This window comes from Thermobia domestica, chromosome 13 (assembly GCF_964235325.1).
Source record: "Thermobia domestica chromosome 13, izTheDome1.hap1.1, whole genome shotgun sequence".
Lineage (NCBI taxonomy): Eukaryota > Metazoa > Arthropoda > Insecta > Zygentoma > Lepismatidae > Thermobia > Thermobia domestica.
The window spans coordinates 87,262,510-87,280,574 of NC_137466.1; the positions used below are offsets into that span (position 1 = coordinate 87,262,510).

Consider the following 18,065-nt stretch of genomic DNA (forward strand, 5'->3'; position numbering starts at 1 on the left):
GTGCGTGGGAAAATTTTGGTTTATCTGAACGTGTATGAGAACAGTTTGTTGTTGTTATGGTGATAGTCTTGGATGGGTTCATCGTCTTGGGTGGTCATACTCTTGGAGGGATCATAGTCCTATTAGTTATCATGATCGAAGCTTCATGATTGATTGATTGATTTTTGCTTTTCGTTAGCTAGATGCTCTTGGCCTTCATAGTCTTGGATGTTCATACTGATGGACGGATCAGAGTCCTATTAGTTATCATGATCGAAGCTTCCCAATGGATTGATTGATTGATTTTTGTCTTTTCGTTATGAATTTGAATCCCAAACCCCTCCACTTCCTCCTGCGAAGAACGTAAGGGAACGTTGTTACTATGCTCATACTCTTGGACGGCGAAGCTTCCCAATTGGTTGATTGATTGATTTTTGCTTTTCGCTATGTATTGAATAGCTAAATGCTCTTGGATGGATGAGAGTTCTATTAGTTATCATGATCGAAGCTTCCCAATGGATTGATTGATTGATTTTTGTCTTTTCGTTATGGATTTGAACCCCCCAAACCCTTCCACTTCACTCCCTCCTGCGAAGAACGTAAGCGAACGTTGTTACTATGCTCATACTCTTGGCCGGCTATCGAATCTTGATGAGAGTTCTTCCAGTTATCACGTTCGAAGTTTCCCAATTGATTGATTGATTTTCGTCTTTTCGTTATGTATTGAATAGCGAAGAGCATACTTAATGTCTTAAAATATTCAATGCTTTCTCATCGAGAATCGAACCTGTACACTAAACGCAAGATCAGTGCTTCACGATTTAGAGTTGAATTAATTCTTGCATGAAAAAAAAAAAAAAAAAAAGAATTTCATGTATTGGTTTTAGCGTAGCATATGATATGTACATTGTTCGAAGCTCTTCATTTCGAAGCACTATAACACTTTCAAGTGTTCAATGTCCCCTTTCTCTCTCTTTTTATCATCGAGAATCGAACCCGGACCAAAGTGGTATTAAAACATAAATAACAACCATAAAAATAAATTTAAAAAATACAGCATTACATTATTATTATTATTATTTGGGAGTGAAAGTGAAGCAGACAACTAACCTTGATTGTAGCTTCGTTAACTTATGAAATAAAGATTGTACATCGGAATCGAACGCGAGACCAGTACTTCACGATTTAGAGTTGAATTAATCCTCGCACGGAGTAATCCAACTTGAGGTGGGCACTCTATCACTGAACGTCAGTGCCTCGCATATAGATTAGATTTTATTTAAAAAAAAAACTTTTCGTCCTATTTTTTTCTAGTCGTCTTGTATTGGGTAGCTAGATTCCCCCTCCACCTTAACCCCACCAGACCCATCTTGTAATACTAAGAATAGAAGTTCCCAGATTTTCTGCGAAGAAAAAAGAATACTTTATCATCGAGAATCGAACCCGGATCCCAAACGATCGTGGTCTTTCGTAAGTGTATGGTATATGTATAAACAAGATGATACACGTTTTCCTCATCGACATCCCTTCTTGCATCATGCATGTGTGCACAGATATTTGTATGCATAGTGTCATTAGTCTCTGTTGATCATCTGCTGAAATAACATGTCTGTGTAAATCATAAGTTACTTTATAATATTGACTTCCATAGATTTCCAACATAATTGAACATAGAAACGTAAGCAAGATTTCATTGAAGTAGACGATTAGAAAAATACGAATAGTGGAAGTTTAAGAATGGAACTGCGACCAAATTCTGTATCTGAAAGGATACCACTTCAACAAATGCCAGAATTACCATATAGTGGTGCACATAAATGTTTTGCCCCTCAATATAATCAGTATTGTACAAAGGAATTACGTTTAAGAACATTCGAACACTGGCCTATTTCATCAAAACAATGCCCGGATCAATTAAGTGATGCTGGATTTTTTTACACGAAGACAAGAGACCAAACTATATGCTTTTATTGTGCTGGTGGATTAAAAGATTGGACTGATAACGATGTTCCATGGATAGAACATGCGAAATGGTTTCCTAATTGTCCATTTCTTTACTTTAAGAAGGGATATGCTTTTATTAAACAAATACAGGAAAAGTGCCCTGATATACAAGTATTTCGTAGTGCTCCGAATGATGATATACATAAAAATGCCAGTAAAAGTTGCAATAAGGAACATAATTTTCAATATGGTACAATTTGAAGTGAAACTTGAATAAAGTTCCATTACATACTTTTTCTTTGTATATAACTGTAAAAAGTACATGTACATATTCTAAAGTTACCAAAACAATATGTATTTATACAAATAATTTACGTATGTGCTATTATGTATAACTTCCATATGCATTAGCATCGTATTTGGAAAAATGGAAATATATGTTTAATATATAAAGGAATGAAGATTAATTTATTTGGACGTAACATGCACGATCTTGAATTTACTGAACTGATATCATATTCGTAAGTGTATAGGACATATATAAACAAGACGAAACATGGTTGTTTCTCCTCCTTGTCATATTAAATGGTGCATAAGGTCTTAATTTAATGAAAGTCAAATTAATGTGTATTGTACTAAAAAGTGGAACATTTGAATAAGTGAATCGTGTTGCTAAAGACCTTGTATTTGGATTTAAGTGAAATTTTAACGGAATGGGAAAGAAAACTTGTACATTTGATTCCGCTTGTTTTCAGACTATAAACAAAAAACTCATAGATTCAATTATGACTGATTTATTGGATAGTGTACAAACACAGTCAAGTTTGACGGAAAACGAACTTTAAAGTTGATGGGTGTCAATGAAGTGGACTTCTGTTCATAAAGAAGCAGAAAATACTTTTCATTTATACTGAACAATGTAGTACTAATTCTAGTGAATTTAATAATAATAATAATAATAATATAGTGAAATTGAAATCTTTTATTATTTTCACATAAAATTTGTATTTTGTGATCGATCAATACGGTAGGATTTTTAAATTAGTATACTAATGTTGTTAAGCTCCCAGATTTTCTGCGAAGAAAAAAAAAAGAATGCTTTATCATCGAGAATCGAACCCGGATCCCAAACGATCGTGGTCTTTCGTAAGTGTATGGTACATGAATAAACAAGATAAAACTATTTAATGCTCTTTCACTAAGAATCGAACTAGAGTAAAATAATATATTTGTCTTTATTTTTTAGTCTTTGTCTTTAAAAAAAAAAGAATAAAGTTATAAAGTGTATTTATTCATAGTTGTTTCGTGTGTGATAAAGAAACCAGATTCTACAGACACAGACAGTCATACATATATACAGCGTCAAAGAAATGTGTTTTCCCAGTATCTTTTTTTTTTTTCTTTGTCTGTTGCTTCGTATTCAAGAGAAGAGAAGATTAGCTTATCGGAAAGCAAAACACTGACCTACCTACCGCTTTATCAACCAAGCGATGATAAGAAAACGTTGCATTGAAGTGACAAAATGTCAGCGAACACCGGCTGACGTTTGTCTGTCTGTCTGTCTGTAGCATATGCTAGGAAGATGAATAGACCAATGAGTCATTGTGTCCCCCTAAATTTAGGAAAGGGAGCCGCCATAAGACTGGTAATTAGGATATATGTATATCACTAGTAACGGAACTTCTTGGTTTATTTTTAGTAATAATAATAATAATAATAATAATAATAATAATAATAATAATAATAATAATAATAATAATAATAATAATAATAATAATAATAATAATAACTTCCAATTTTAAGTTTCATGAATATATTGACTAGACTGAAGAAGACGGTGATGATGAGAAATGAATGAAATGATAGAATAAAGAAAGTGGGAGGAAACGAAAGTACACCGAAAAAAACCTACGCACGTGTTGTTTGTCCAACACAGAAAGTTCACTTGACGGAGGGAGCAGGGGTTTGAAACCAGGGCCCCCCCTCAAACACCGGAGGTGAACGCTGTACCATTCAATCAACGTACACTCAAAAAGTGGGAGGAAACGGAAGTACTCCGAAGAAAATCCACGCATACGGTGTTTGTCTACCTTAAAATTCATTTGTTGAAAGCAAAAGTTGAACACGGGGGAAGGAGGGCTTCATGCTCAACTCAAGGACCTATGCACAAAAGATGAACGCTCTTGTTCACCAGAAATTTCACTTGTTGTTAGCTAGGATCGAATTAGGGATCCCAATGCATCAGAAATATTCGTTCGAGTCAAATCATAGTTTTACGTCCAATTTTTATGTCTGTTAAACTAGTAATTTTGTCTACCAGAAAATTCACTTGTCTAGGCTGGATTACAATCTGGATACACCATACATCAAAGATGATCGCTGTACCATTGATTCACTAGGGTCCCCCACCTGTGATGAGAGAGAGAGAGAGAGAGAGGTCAAATCATAGTTTGACAAGAGAGCCAAAGAGAAAACTCATAGATACAATGTTGTCTAACACACAAAGTGAGTTTTACGTTCCACGATTATGACTGTTAAACTAATGATTTTGAAAGACGGAACTTTATGATGTGAATGATGTAATAATAATCATAGCTTGTGTGTCTTAAATTTTTGATAATATGTCTACTTGTTTCGCCGTTTGTCTATGTATCTGTAGTACGTGGAGTCCCGACGAAGCGAAGATATGTGCGTTTTAGCAAATGAAAATAGTATAATCTGTGTGGATGGGACAAGTGAAAAGTGAGTTTTACGCCCTACGTTTACGTCTACTAGGCTAATGAAGGAGAGGTGATAATGAAAAAAATGAATGAAATGATGTAATGAAGAAAGTGGAAGGAAACTGGTGAACTCCGAAGGGAAATCCACGCATACGATGTTTGTCCACCACAAAGTTCATAGGGCACGAACTGGGATCGAATCATGGACCCAAGCACTTGAGGTGAACGCTCTACCACTGAGCCCACCGTGCCCTCTGGAACGTAAAAATGAAATGATAAGGACGGTTTTCCGGGGACAGTCAATAGCATCTTTTCGTTAAGTTGTAAAGGAAGCAGGGGATTTGTGGTCACTAAAATTAATGACAAGTATATAGAAAAAAGACATGTGATTTGAACACGGGACCTCATGCACCAGAGGTAAACACTCTACCACTGAGGCACTGAAGTTAATTTCATAATTTTCTAATGTTAATAAGAGTGAAATCTAACGTTAAATACATATACATAAGTCAACGAACTGAGAGAGAGTTTCTGTATCTGCAATGTCTACTTGCAAAGAGCAGAAAAATAAGATAACAGAACATGTTTTGTATTTCAATGTTATTCTCCAGCTGTCGCGTCAACATTATCTTAGGTCATGGTTTCAGACAACACGAAGCGAAGATATGTATGTGTGTGTGTGTGTGTGTGTGTGTGTGTGTGTGTGTTTTAGGTAATATTAAAACAGTGTTTGAGATCTAAAACTTGACAAAACTAGTGTTGCTTATTCATCTCGGATGTCGTTACTTATGTACACATGATGTTGATTGATTTTTGAGTTTAACGTTCCGTTCAGCAGCGAGGCTATATGCACCACAAAGTTCACACGGCGAGAGTTAGGATCGAACCAGGGACCCCAATCACCGGAGGTGAACGCTTTACCACTGATCCACAGCACCCCACGATTTCATCATGGGGCACAAATCTTCAAGTTAAAACAATTGTCTATTCTCAAATAAGAGAACATTTCTCCATTTCTTTAAGTTGATCTAGGAAGTTGAACTTTATACAGTTTTCTCTATATTATATAGTCTAAGCTGTATGTGATATTACTTTAAAAGGACGAAAGTAGTTAAAATATTCCCTATTATTATCATCAATTTCTTTTAAAATGCTCAGAACCCCCGTCATAGAATTCGTATACTAGCTATGTACACAGGCGTACATTAAGAAATTTTTTGTTGGGAGAGGTCCAAGCTTTGGGCGTCGAGGCTCAAACACTACAAGTATCTGTGTAGTATTGAACGCGTATTATTCTATACTCGAAAAGACAATAAGTACTATCTAAGTGTATATCTTTCTGTCTGTCTATCTGTATGATGAGCATAATCGTGGTACGTTAAACTGAAATATTTTCTTACGTTTCGAACGTAAGAAATATGTGAAAGTTTGTGTGTGTGGTTCAGTGATAAAGCAACGACGTATTCTTTCAGATGAATACTTAGTATAGTAGAGCATTGTTCCGTAACCCCCAGTGCATGCGGTCCCTAGTTCGATCTCCGATCAAATAAGCTTATAATTTTTTATTACTAATTGCCGCCCAGTGTGGTCGACTTCCGAACATAGTGTCCGTGAGTTTTCATAACGAAACACATACCCATGCAAAATCGTGTTGCTTAGCCCCCCTTGGCCCTATTCCCACAAAGTGTCTGTAGAAGACGTGATATTCAAATGATCAAAACTTCTCACGAAATTGACTTAGTTGCTAGGGTAAATATTGTATTTCACACAAAACTTCTCACGAAATTGACTTAGTTGCTAAGGTAAATATTGTATTTCACAATTTTTTTAAAGACATGAGAAAAGAAACCATATATGAGTCCCATAACGAAACACATACCTATACACTCCTCCCCAGACCCCCTGCGAATGGATTCTAATAACGCTAGCTTCTCATAGCATATCATATTGTAGAATGTGAAATGTGTTATATGAATATTCACATGATGTCTGTTATGACAAGTAATTAAAATCACTTATGTAGAGAAATTAAAGATCAGATTATGCCAAATGAATTTGCTGCTAAGTCGTGACGAGAAATTGCAATATAATATATTCCCATAGCAGAAAAAACTACGTTAACGAAATTTAGAATTGAAATACAGTCCCATATAGATACCTGTGTAAACAAAATGAAACACGACTTTCTCAAGTCTTGATGTGAAAGATATTATCTTATGCATTGAAATCGTAACGAGATATGTTTTCGATTATGGTAGGCATGATCGAACTTGTTGAAACATGTTTCTCTAAGACAAACACGTGTGTGTGTGTGTGTGTGTGTGTGTATGTGTGTGTGTGTGTGTGTGTATGTATGTGTATACAGAGAACATTTGTGATTCAGAGTTAGAAGAGTAAAGTGTGTGTCGATCCTCTTCCACGTAAAAACTTTCACTTCATATTTGTAATAGTGAGTGAGTGTGTGTGTGTCTTTGTACGTGGTTGATCCGTTGGATGCCTAAAGCTGAGAATAAGTGTTATCATCAGACTTATTAAAATAGGTAAGTAAAAAAAATATATTATTAAAAATATTACGGTCTATGATTATTCCTGAAAGAATAAAACAATATGTTAGGTTTTCATTTAAGATAAGATGAAATTCTTGAATGTTTTCTGACGCACATTGCAATTAGATAGCAGTTGACGACATATATGTGAATGTCTGTTTTGTTAGTCTCTTTCTTCCTCTGTTTTGTTAGTACATTGAACTTCATCTTAAAATGGTTTAGTTTCAAGAACAACAGATAAGATGCCATTGTCAAATGTTTTGATGATACGTACTACAACGAGATAACAAGACTGCCCTAGTTAAAAACACATAAGCGAACTTCTATGATGCTTCTAAGAAAAATGATAAGATGGAATTCTTGAATGTTTTCTGGTTCGCATTGCAATTGTCGCAAGAAGTGTCTGTAGCCTTGGTATTTTAATTTTGATAATATGATGTATACGTCTGTCTTTCTGTTTGTAAATGAAATCTTTTAAACAATGAAGAGATTTACGTCCAACAATAAAGCCAACAAGGTCTGTCTGTCTTTCTATGTCGGCTATGCTAATGGAGGCGATGGTGATGAGTTGAGTTGATTTTAGTTCAGCGTCCCTTTCAACAGCAAGGCTATATGAGACGTGGACCTACTGATTATCGTGGAATCTGAACCACTAAGTTTTACGTCTTACAGTTATGTCGGCTATGCTAATGCAGGCGGTGATGATGAGTTGATGAGTTGAGTTGATTTTAGTTTAGCGTCCCTTTCAGCAGCGAGGCTATATGAGACGTGGACCTACTGATTAACGTGGAATCCGAATCACATGAGCTCCAGCCGGGACGATGGTAATGAGAAATGAATGAATGAAATGTTGCATTAAATTCACGTACACGGTGTTTGTCCATCGAGTTTTACGTCCTACGGTTACGTCTACTAGGCTAATGAAGGTGAGGTGATAATGAAAAAATGAATGAAATGATGTAATGAAGAAAGTGGAAGGAAACTGATGAACTCCGAAGGGAAATCCACGCATATGATGTTTGTCCACCACAAAGTTCATAGGGCACGAACTGGGATCGAATCAGGGACCCAAGCACTTGAGGTGAACGCTCTACCACTGAGCTACCGTGCCCTCTGGAACGTAAAATGAAATGATAAGGACGGTTTTCCGGGGACAGTCAATAGCATCTTTTCGTTAAGTTGTAAAGGAAGCAGGGAATTTGTGGTCGCTAAAATTAATGACAAGTATATAGAAAAAAAAAGACGTGATTTGAACACGGGACCTCATGCACCAGAGGTGAACACTCTACCACTGAGGCACTGAAGTTAATTTCATAATTTTCTAATGTTAATAAGAGTGAAATCTAACGTTAAATACACATACACAAGTCAACGAACTGAGAGAGAGTTTCTGTATCTGCAATGTCTACTTGCAAAGAGCAGAAAAATAAGATAACAGAACATGTTTTGTATTTCAATGTTGTTCTCCAGCTGTCGCGTCAACATTATCTTAGGTCATGGTTTCAGACAACACGAAGCGAAGATATGTATGTGTGTGTGTGTTTTAGGTAATATTAAAACAGTGTTTGAGATCTAAAACTTGACAAAACTAGTGTTGCTTATTCATCTCGGATGACGTTACCTATGTACACATGATGTTGATTGTTTTTTGAGTTTAACGTTCCGTTCAGGAGCGAGGCTATATGCATCACAAAGTTCACACGACGAAAGTTAGGATTGAACCAGAGACCCCCAATCACAGAAGGTGAACGCTTTACCACTGATCCACAGAACCCCACGATTTCAACATGGGGCACAAATCTTCAAGTTAAAACAATTGTCTATTCTCAAATAAGAGAACATTTCTTCATTTCTTTAAGTTGATCTAGGAAGTTGAACTTTATACAGTTTTCTCCATATTATAGTCTAAGCTGTATGTGATATTACTTTAAAAGAACGAAAGTAGTTAAAATATTCCCTATTATTATCATCAATTTCTTCTAAAATGCTCAGATTCCCGTCATAGAATTCATATACTAGCTATGTACACAGGCGTGCATTAAGAAATTTTTTGTTGGGAGAGGTCCAAGCTTTGGGCGACAGGGCTCAAACACTACAAGCCTCTGTGTAGTATTGAACGCGTATTATTTTGCACTCGAAAAGACAATAAGTACTTGTAAAATACTTTAATCTATATTGTCATAGCGTCCCTTTCAGCAGCGAGGCTATATGAGACGTGGACACTAAATCACCAAGGTCCCCTATCGCATCACAAGTGAACGCTTTACCACTGATTCACCGAGTCCCCTTAGATCAAAGTACAGTACTCATGTAATAATATTATGTAACATAAAGTTCACTTGTCGAGGGGCTCCCTGGGGGTAATATTCATACACGTAAAATATTTTAAAATAAACAATATTAGTACCGATTCCATATTTTTCGAAGGTGTTGTGTTAAATAAAGACACTTTGAAAATAGTAACATGACATCTAAGGGGTAAAAAAAAAAGTGGTGAGCTCACGGGGTCTCCCTAGGGGGTAATATTCATACATGTAAAATATTTTAAAATAAACAATATTAGTACCGATTCCATAGTTTTCGAAGGTGTTGTATTCAATAAAGACACTTTGAAAATAGTAACATGACATCTAAGGGGTAAAAAAGTGGTGAGCTCACGGGGGGGTGATATTCATACACGTAAAATAATTTAAAATAAACAGTATTAGTATCGATTCTATAGTTTTCGAAGGTGTTGTATTCAATAAAGACACTTTGAAATCAGTAACATGACATCTAAGGGGTAAAAAGTTGTGGGCTCCCGGGGGTGGTATTCTTACACGTAAAAATAATATAAAATAAACAATATTAGTATCGATTCCATAGTTTTCCTAGTGTTGATTCCATATCGTGACAGGATTCCAATCTGTGACTTCCCGTGCACTAAAGATGAACGCTGTATCACGTAAGAAAAAAAAAGAGATGAAATCTTTTAGTTTAAAATGTCTTCCCTCCCTCATTCACACGTTAAGGGTAGCATATGAATAAGACAAGTAAGACACATGTAGGAACGGTTTTCCGGGGGAAAGTCAATAGCATCTTTTCGTTAAGTTGTAAAGAAGATAGCATTGAATTTGTGGTCGCTAAAATTAATGACAGTATAAAAGAAAGACGTGTAGAGAGGAGGAGGAGGAAATACGGATTTCGCGTTCACTAAAATTAACGATAAAATTCTAAAACAGAATGGGCCTTATGCAGAGTCGTTTTGACGTTATATTAGTGCCATACTAAAGAGTTCGACTAACATATGTTTCTTGCAGTAGTCAAGCCTTTAGTATGACGCTAATATAACGTCAAAACGACTCTGCATAAGGCGGAATAAGTATAAAAGGCCGTGTAATCTACATATCTTCATTAGTTAATACATTTGAAAGAGATTGTGAGCATACATTTGTTTCACTCCTCATCCCGTGGAATAGGAAGAAAAGTTAAAAATATTTAAAAGGTATGATGAGAGATTATTTCACTGACATCATAAAGTTCTGTCTTATATAGTATATATTTATATATCTAATATATATTGATTTATAAGTAACAAAATTCATTTCTTTTTTATTTTAGGTTGCATACAAATAAAGATAAGTGTAATCCTTTTCCCTATTCCTGTTGATATTATTATTATTCCTTTTTAATTACTTATATATTACATTTTTACTTACTCGTATATTCTTTTAAACGCTTATATATCCTTTCAAAATATTTATATACATATATATATTCCATTTAAATAAGATTTATATATCCTATTATATATCATATTCATATACCGTTTACACATATTGCATTACGTATATATACATCTGAGGAAGAAAAATGGCAAAAGAGAGTACGCAAGATTTACTGAAGGAGATTACGGTCTTAATTAATGACATTGAAGAAGAAGAAGAAGAAGAGGTAGTGGTCGTAAATAACGAAACGCAAGTTCTTTTAAGTGAAATAAATGCCATAATCGGGATAGAAGAAGAAGAAGAAGAAGAAATGCAAGAAGAAGAAGAAGAAGAAGAAGAAGACGCAAAAGAAGAAATAGAAATAGATCATCATGAAAAAATGCAAGAAGAAGAAGACGGAGAAGAACAAATGAAAATAGAAGAAAGAATAGAAGAAGCAGCATCAGCAACAGCATCAGCAACAGAAGAAGAAGAAGAAGAAAGAGAAAGAGAAACTAATGAAATTCAAATTCCAGTAGAAAAAGAAGAAGAATATGATGAAGAAGAACTATTACAAATATTGAACAGTGCTAGCAATAGAACGATAACAGAAGAAGCATCAGGCCGTATTAAAGAAATTATAAAGTGGTTACAAGAAGGAACAGAAGAAGACGTCGAAGAAAGGAGAAATGAAGAAGAAGAGCTGCTAAATTTCACGTTTTCCCAAATAATAGGAGAGGATTACAACAAGGAAGAGATGAAGATAGAAGAAGAAGATGATAAGTTTTACACGAATGAACTAGAAAATTGGATTAACAATTTGTTTCCCGATCCCAGAAAAGAAGAAGAAGAAGAAGAAGTAATATATCCCTCAATTATGGAAATATTAGCAGAGGCTAGTGCAGAACACGAAGAAATGGAAGTCGATTTAGACGACATAGAAAAAAGAATGGACGAATTGCTAGCCGTATTTCAAGCACAACGAAATTCAAATATACAAGTAGGATTCGGAAATAACAACCGTAATGATGGACACAATAGATTTCATATAATAGAAGAACGAAGAAGACAATACAGAAGATACAATATGGAGGGTAGAATGTTACGATTTCGTCTAGCCCCCGTGCGTGCAGATGAAAACCCTTTTACGGCAATTGAAGCAAGTCTACGGGCACTAATAGATTATTTACTACGTAATGTGGATCAGCATGATTACGTAGGAATAACAATCGCAAATGAGAGAGAAGGACACCGCCCTTTTTGGTTATCATTCAGAGAAGCAAGAAATCTCTCAGCAGAAGTTCTATGGACAAGCTATGAGAAAGTACTGCAAAGTAATGCGGCTTTTCTTATAAATGAAGATTGCATCGTGAATTTTCATCATGTACGTATGCCGAGAGGACAAGGTCGTTTGAAACAACATATTATGAATACCGAGGAATACGTAAAGGCAAAACGTGGTATTATCACAGTTAAGAATACAGGTACAAAATGTTTAGCACATGCAATCGTCGTTGCCATAGGACTGAAAAAATACAAGGGAAGAAATCAAACTCAATATAATAGATACGTTAAACATCAAAATAAATATTTAATTCAGCAAGAAGCTGAAGACCTGTGTGAAGCTGCCGGTGTAGATCTTAGTCATGGTGGTGGAATTCCTGAAATTCGTAAATTTCAGGAATATTTAAAGGATTATAAAATTACAGTGTATAGGGGCTTTTCAGGAAGTGATGTTATGTTTGAAGCACCACCAGGTGATAACGAGAGAACTGCTTTAAATTTACTGTTCATAGATAATCACTACAACGTCATTGAAAGCTTGACAGCATGTTTTAGCTGTAAGTTTTATTGCGAAAGCTGTCATAAGAAATATGAAAACAAGATCGTTATATTCTTACAGTGATAGATGTGTTCAGTCGATATGCATGGGCTGTGCCATTAAAATCTAAAAGTACAAATGATGTCTTAAAAGCATTGCAAATTGTGTTCAAAGACAGAAAACCACGATACACTATCAAATAAATCAGCCATAATTGAATCTATGAGTTTTTGTTTGCAAAATACTTTCATTTCCAATTTTAATCGTTCACCATCAATGTTCACATCACTGTTCTTATCAAGAGAGACACTTGGAAAACTAATGTTCATACCATTAATAATACTCTGTTCATCTACACAGGTATGGATTCCGGCAAGTCCTCTGCATGTAAGACACTGCAATTGTACATGATTACGAATAGTATCTGTACACAAGTCAAAATATTCACGTAGCACAACACTACAAACTTTACTGTTTTTCACAGCATGTTCAATACACGGTAATATTTCCAAGAAATAAAGCCAATCACTTGAAGATAAGTACACAGTGTTTCGAGGAGCATGAAGTGTTCCTTTCTTCTCTAACATCACTAATTTTTCACCCATTAGTTTTCGTACCACCAGTTCGTTTTTTCGACCAAGAGATTTTATAAATGTAATTTCCACTTGAGAATTTAAATAGTCCGTAACAAATGGGGTTAAATGTACAAGTTTCTCCCACTCTGCCAAATTTAACTCCACTCCAAACACAAGTCCTTTGCCAACACGAATCACTGGTTCAAATGTATCACTATCCAGTCCGATACAAATTAATTTGGTTTTCATTGAATTAAGTCCATATTCAACATTTAACAAGTACTCTTTCTTGGTATCCATAGTTGACGCACAAGTACTCAAAGACATGTTACTCCAGTCGCTGGTCAGCACAGAATAACGACACTATGCCTACAGATGACTGCGCATGCACGAAGAGGAGGGGCGAAGAGGAAAATTCATGTTTCATCTTGTTTGTACATGGTATCATACACTTACGATGAGTAAACCAGTTCAGTAAATTCAAGATCGTGCATGTTACGTCCAGATACATTAATCTTCATTCCTTTATATATTAAACAGACATTCCCACTTTGTAAATACGTTAATAATGCACCATTATCTGCTTCCAATTTTTCAGTACAACGTCCAGGTAAAATCACTTTTTCACCTCCTTCAAATGTCACACAGGCCTTCCTACCATATACCGTTGTAATTATCTCACAGTTTACAATACGAAATGGTACTCCAATCTCCAAATCTCGCATTTTTGTAAAGGGTACCATTGATGGCTTATTAAGCTTATCTAATAAACTCATTGACGATGACATCTTTAAATTTTTGACGTTTCTTCCTTTGCAACAGCTGCTAACAGAATGATCTACACAAGCACATACGTTCCGCTTACGCTCTTCGCAGGAGGGGTGAGGGGTTTGGGGATTCAAATTATTAACCAATAAACGACAAGAACACGAAAATTCATGTTTTATCTTGTTTTCTACATCTGGTAGGCGGCCAAGACTATGAGCATAGCAACAGCAAAACAACATTTTTCCACGGGCTTCTGTGATAACCGTAAAAGGATATGTACATAGCAACTAAAGAGGAGTAGGGGGTAACGGGGGTTCAAATAAACCAAAATTTTTCCACGCGCTTCTGTACTACACATAAAAGGCTATGAACATAGCAACCAAAGGCTTGTCGAAACTTGACTCCGACATATTCGGCTTTCCAGGAGGAGCAGGGGTGGCGGGGGGTCAAATAACTAAACAATATAAGATGAGGAGACGAAAAAAGACATGTTTTATCTTGTTTTTTACATCTGGTAGGCGTCCAAGAGTATACTTCCTTATTCTAGCATAGCAACAACGTCCTGGGAACGTTCCCGTGGGAAAATTTTTGAAAATTTTCCCACGCCCGACCCAAGTGTATTATTCACTACTATGCTTTACCACTGAACCACCATGAACCCCCATTATTAAATATTTCAGATATGACAGGTTTTAAAATAAGGAAGTTGTGTCTTTTTTGAAGAAGTTAGCAGCGTATTAATAATAATTAAAAAAAACATTTAATGCATCGAACAGAAGAAATAGTATCCGTAGCTTGCTGTTCACCATTTTGTTTGAAATCACAAAATAAGAATTGATCTCCATTATTTGAATCTTCAGTAATTACCTTCCCCTAAGGAAAAAAAAATTCTCGAATTTGTCCAATTTAAATATCTATATGACATCGACATCACTACGGATTCTCACTTCCAAAACCAGAACAGAGAATACAGGGACATTTTATTGTGCGAAAGCCAGAAGCAATATATTATTTAAATCCTCTGTGTGGAGGCTGTTTACATTATGTGATGACATTGCAAATAAGCTTGATAAAGTGGATGTATTTAGTTTATCAGAAAATAGGTTCCGATTATATGTGAAACAAGAAATTTTCTATGTAAATAATTAAGAATTTAATGTATGTTACATTTATTGTATGTACACAACACTATAATTGGGCAATAAGCCTGTTGTGTTGTATATTAAATAAATAAAATAAAATATATCTTCAATTTTTTTTAATTAATGCGCAGTGGACGTTGATCACATATGTTACATCAGTATACCTTAATTTTATTCCTTTTATTTATTTGTAGATTTCCTTTAACCTCTGTCCATGACCGTTTAAGGAGGAAAAAAGGGAAAGAATCGATCGTCACATGTCAATGTCAATGTGGTCAAAATTCTCAGATAAAGTTTCTTGCACCTTTCTCCCTCTCTCGTTTATGATCAGCAGACACAATGTGAATGAAAATATCGATTAGCAATATATTCTGTTTGACTCCCTCTCGCTCTCTCTTTTCTCTCTGCTTTAGACGAGGTGGTCAATGGTCTAACTCAATATCTACAAACCAAACGTCACGGAGGTAATTTGGATCTTGGAAAAAACAAAGTGATGCTCGGTATATAATTCCTACGTTTATTTGTCAACATTAGTTCTTCTAATAGATTCTGTACCACTGATCTAAAGAGTTAGAAACGGACTGTCTGATTTACAGTAAGTAATCATAAAAAAGGAGTCAAAACTAGGAGTAAATGAGCAACGAGGGCACCAAACAAAAACTTTTTAGAGGTAGGATGTGCCTAAAGACCGAAAGGTAAATGACAAGCAACAATCAGCCCGTTAACATTGTATTTTGTTATACATAAAAATAAATAGCAATTTCTTCCAGCAAAATAGAAACTGTCAATTATTACTGGAAATAAGTGACATACATTTTAGTGCCACAAAAGTGGCCCCGCAAAGAATAGTCACTAAAGCTCTTGCCTGTGGTGCGAGCGGTCTCGGGTTCGATTCCCGGTGGGGACAGTAGGTCAAAAAGGTATAAAAGCTTCGTTGTGAAACGTCAAGAGGTGCAATATAAGCAAAAGGACTGCGCTCCAATGAGGCCCACTCTAGAAAAGTCGACTTCTAGTACAGGAAATCGGCGCGAGTACAATATATATATCTTCACGACAACCACTTTTCAGTAGGGCAATATCCAGCCATACAGATCCCGTTATATGCAAACATTTTTCTGAGGAAAGATGGGTATCGCCGTTTCCCTTACGTGCACGGTCAACTGATACGCACCACGTGGAACATGCGTGAAACATAGTTGGTCGGCGCCTTGTTCATCACGTTACTCAAACAGATAGTATAGGTATTATTTCGCACACAAACAACGTAGCAGGAGGTCCTCAAAAACACATGAAACGCCTATTTGATTTGATGCTATGACGTATAGACACACTCAGTGCAACATAAGGAGTCCTTGCTCATACCATATTGGTTTAGCGAGGTTAGATGTGTACAGTTGTGAAATCATAATGATTCTGTATAGTCCTGTAACTAATCTGTGGTATAAATTTCGTTCCACTCTTACGTTTTAATTTTCACAAGCGTACTCTTGCTGGTCGATACTTATATTCACACTGTCTGTTATGTCCATATATATTTTTTCTATTTTTCAGCCAGAATTACGTAGCGAAAATCCAATTAATATGCAAAACTGATTTTTCTCTCCATACATACAAATTTGGAATATTGAAATGTAATCTAGTTGATAGGTTCAATAATAGCATTTGTTAATCAAGTTTGAAGGGTGAAGTATGTGTTACATAAATTTTTCAATCAAAAAGTGATATAAAAACTCGAGAACGAGATACCAACTCACAATCATATCTTAAATGTCACAACATACTCCTATGTATCTAACTGTATATGAGTGCTCTGCAACAGGATTTGTCAAAGGATGTTTTGTGAAAAGCCTAATCAAGATATCAACCAGAAAATAGAATGCAATACAAGAAAAAATAAACATGTTGAGCTTTCTTGACTTTAAAGACTTCTATAGGTTAAATTATTGATATAAGCTTCTTATTCCACTTATTTGGCTGGCATTCTGTTCATCTATCCGTCTGTATGTTTCACGTCAACTTTCGTAAAAATGTATCTGATTTTGAAGAAACGTGGGTGTTCCTTCCTCTAAATAAGCCTATCATTTGGAATAGAAATCCGTTGGCAGTAAGCTGTTAACAGGAAGAGGGGAGGAATCAATCAAACGTTGAGGGTTTGCACTTACAAATAATGAGACAATGATATAATTTTCAATTAGAACCAGTGGTGTCATTTAGCAGGTTCGTACTTGTTCACCGGAACTGGTCATTAAAGTTCTTGAGGTTTCAGGACCCAACTGTGGAAATTGTCCCTGCTATTTTTCATGATCTAATTAGTATCCTTTCCAGATTTTAACAAGATATTTAAGACTGTAGTTGTCACATTATACTTTAGTTTTCCACAGCACCTCATCAATGGAAATGTAATTCTGTCGATATGCAGACACAGTTTGTTTCTGTAACAAATGTCTAGTTTCTTGTCAGGAACGGGTTAGATTCTCGGCTAGAGTTCATATAGTTCGGATCCCGCGTTAATCTGTATGTCCACGTCTCATATAGCCTAGTTGCTGAACGCTAAACTAAAAACAAATCAAATCAAATCTTGTCAGGAACACAAAAGTTGCATTGTACTAAATTAATTCGAAATGGGTGCCCTGAAATTTCTGTGTTTTTGCACTCACATAGGTGTTACTGCTGTATATTTCAATGGCAGATTTTGTATTTACTCGGATAAAATTGCATGATTTTGAACGGGAATTTGCAGATAACAATGTTTTACATTGCTACTTGCCTCATTGTAATAATAATAATAATAATAATAATAATAATAATAATAATAATAATAATAATAATAATAATAATAATAATAATATAATGTAACGATATAGTAATAATATTGGTGCTAAG

The 18,065-nt window shown here is 35.4% G+C and overlaps 1 protein-coding gene and 1 long non-coding RNA gene across 2 annotated transcripts in view; one reads left to right on the forward strand and one right to left on the reverse strand.

Moving 5' to 3' along the window:
• LOC145669230 (uncharacterized) overlaps window positions 1-18,065 on the reverse strand; it is a 400,836-nt gene that overhangs the window by 127,829 nt on the left and 254,942 nt on the right. The gene's annotated exons all lie outside the window — the stretch shown is intronic.
• The window catches only part of LOC145669229 (uncharacterized), a 115,512-nt gene continuing 104,462 nt past the window's right edge, over window positions 7,016-18,065 (forward strand). Inside the window, exon 1 of the long non-coding RNA XR_014128170.1 lies at window positions 7,016-7,183. This is a non-coding gene — a long non-coding RNA (uncharacterized LOC145669229). The remainder of the gene's footprint in view (window positions 7,184-18,065) is intronic.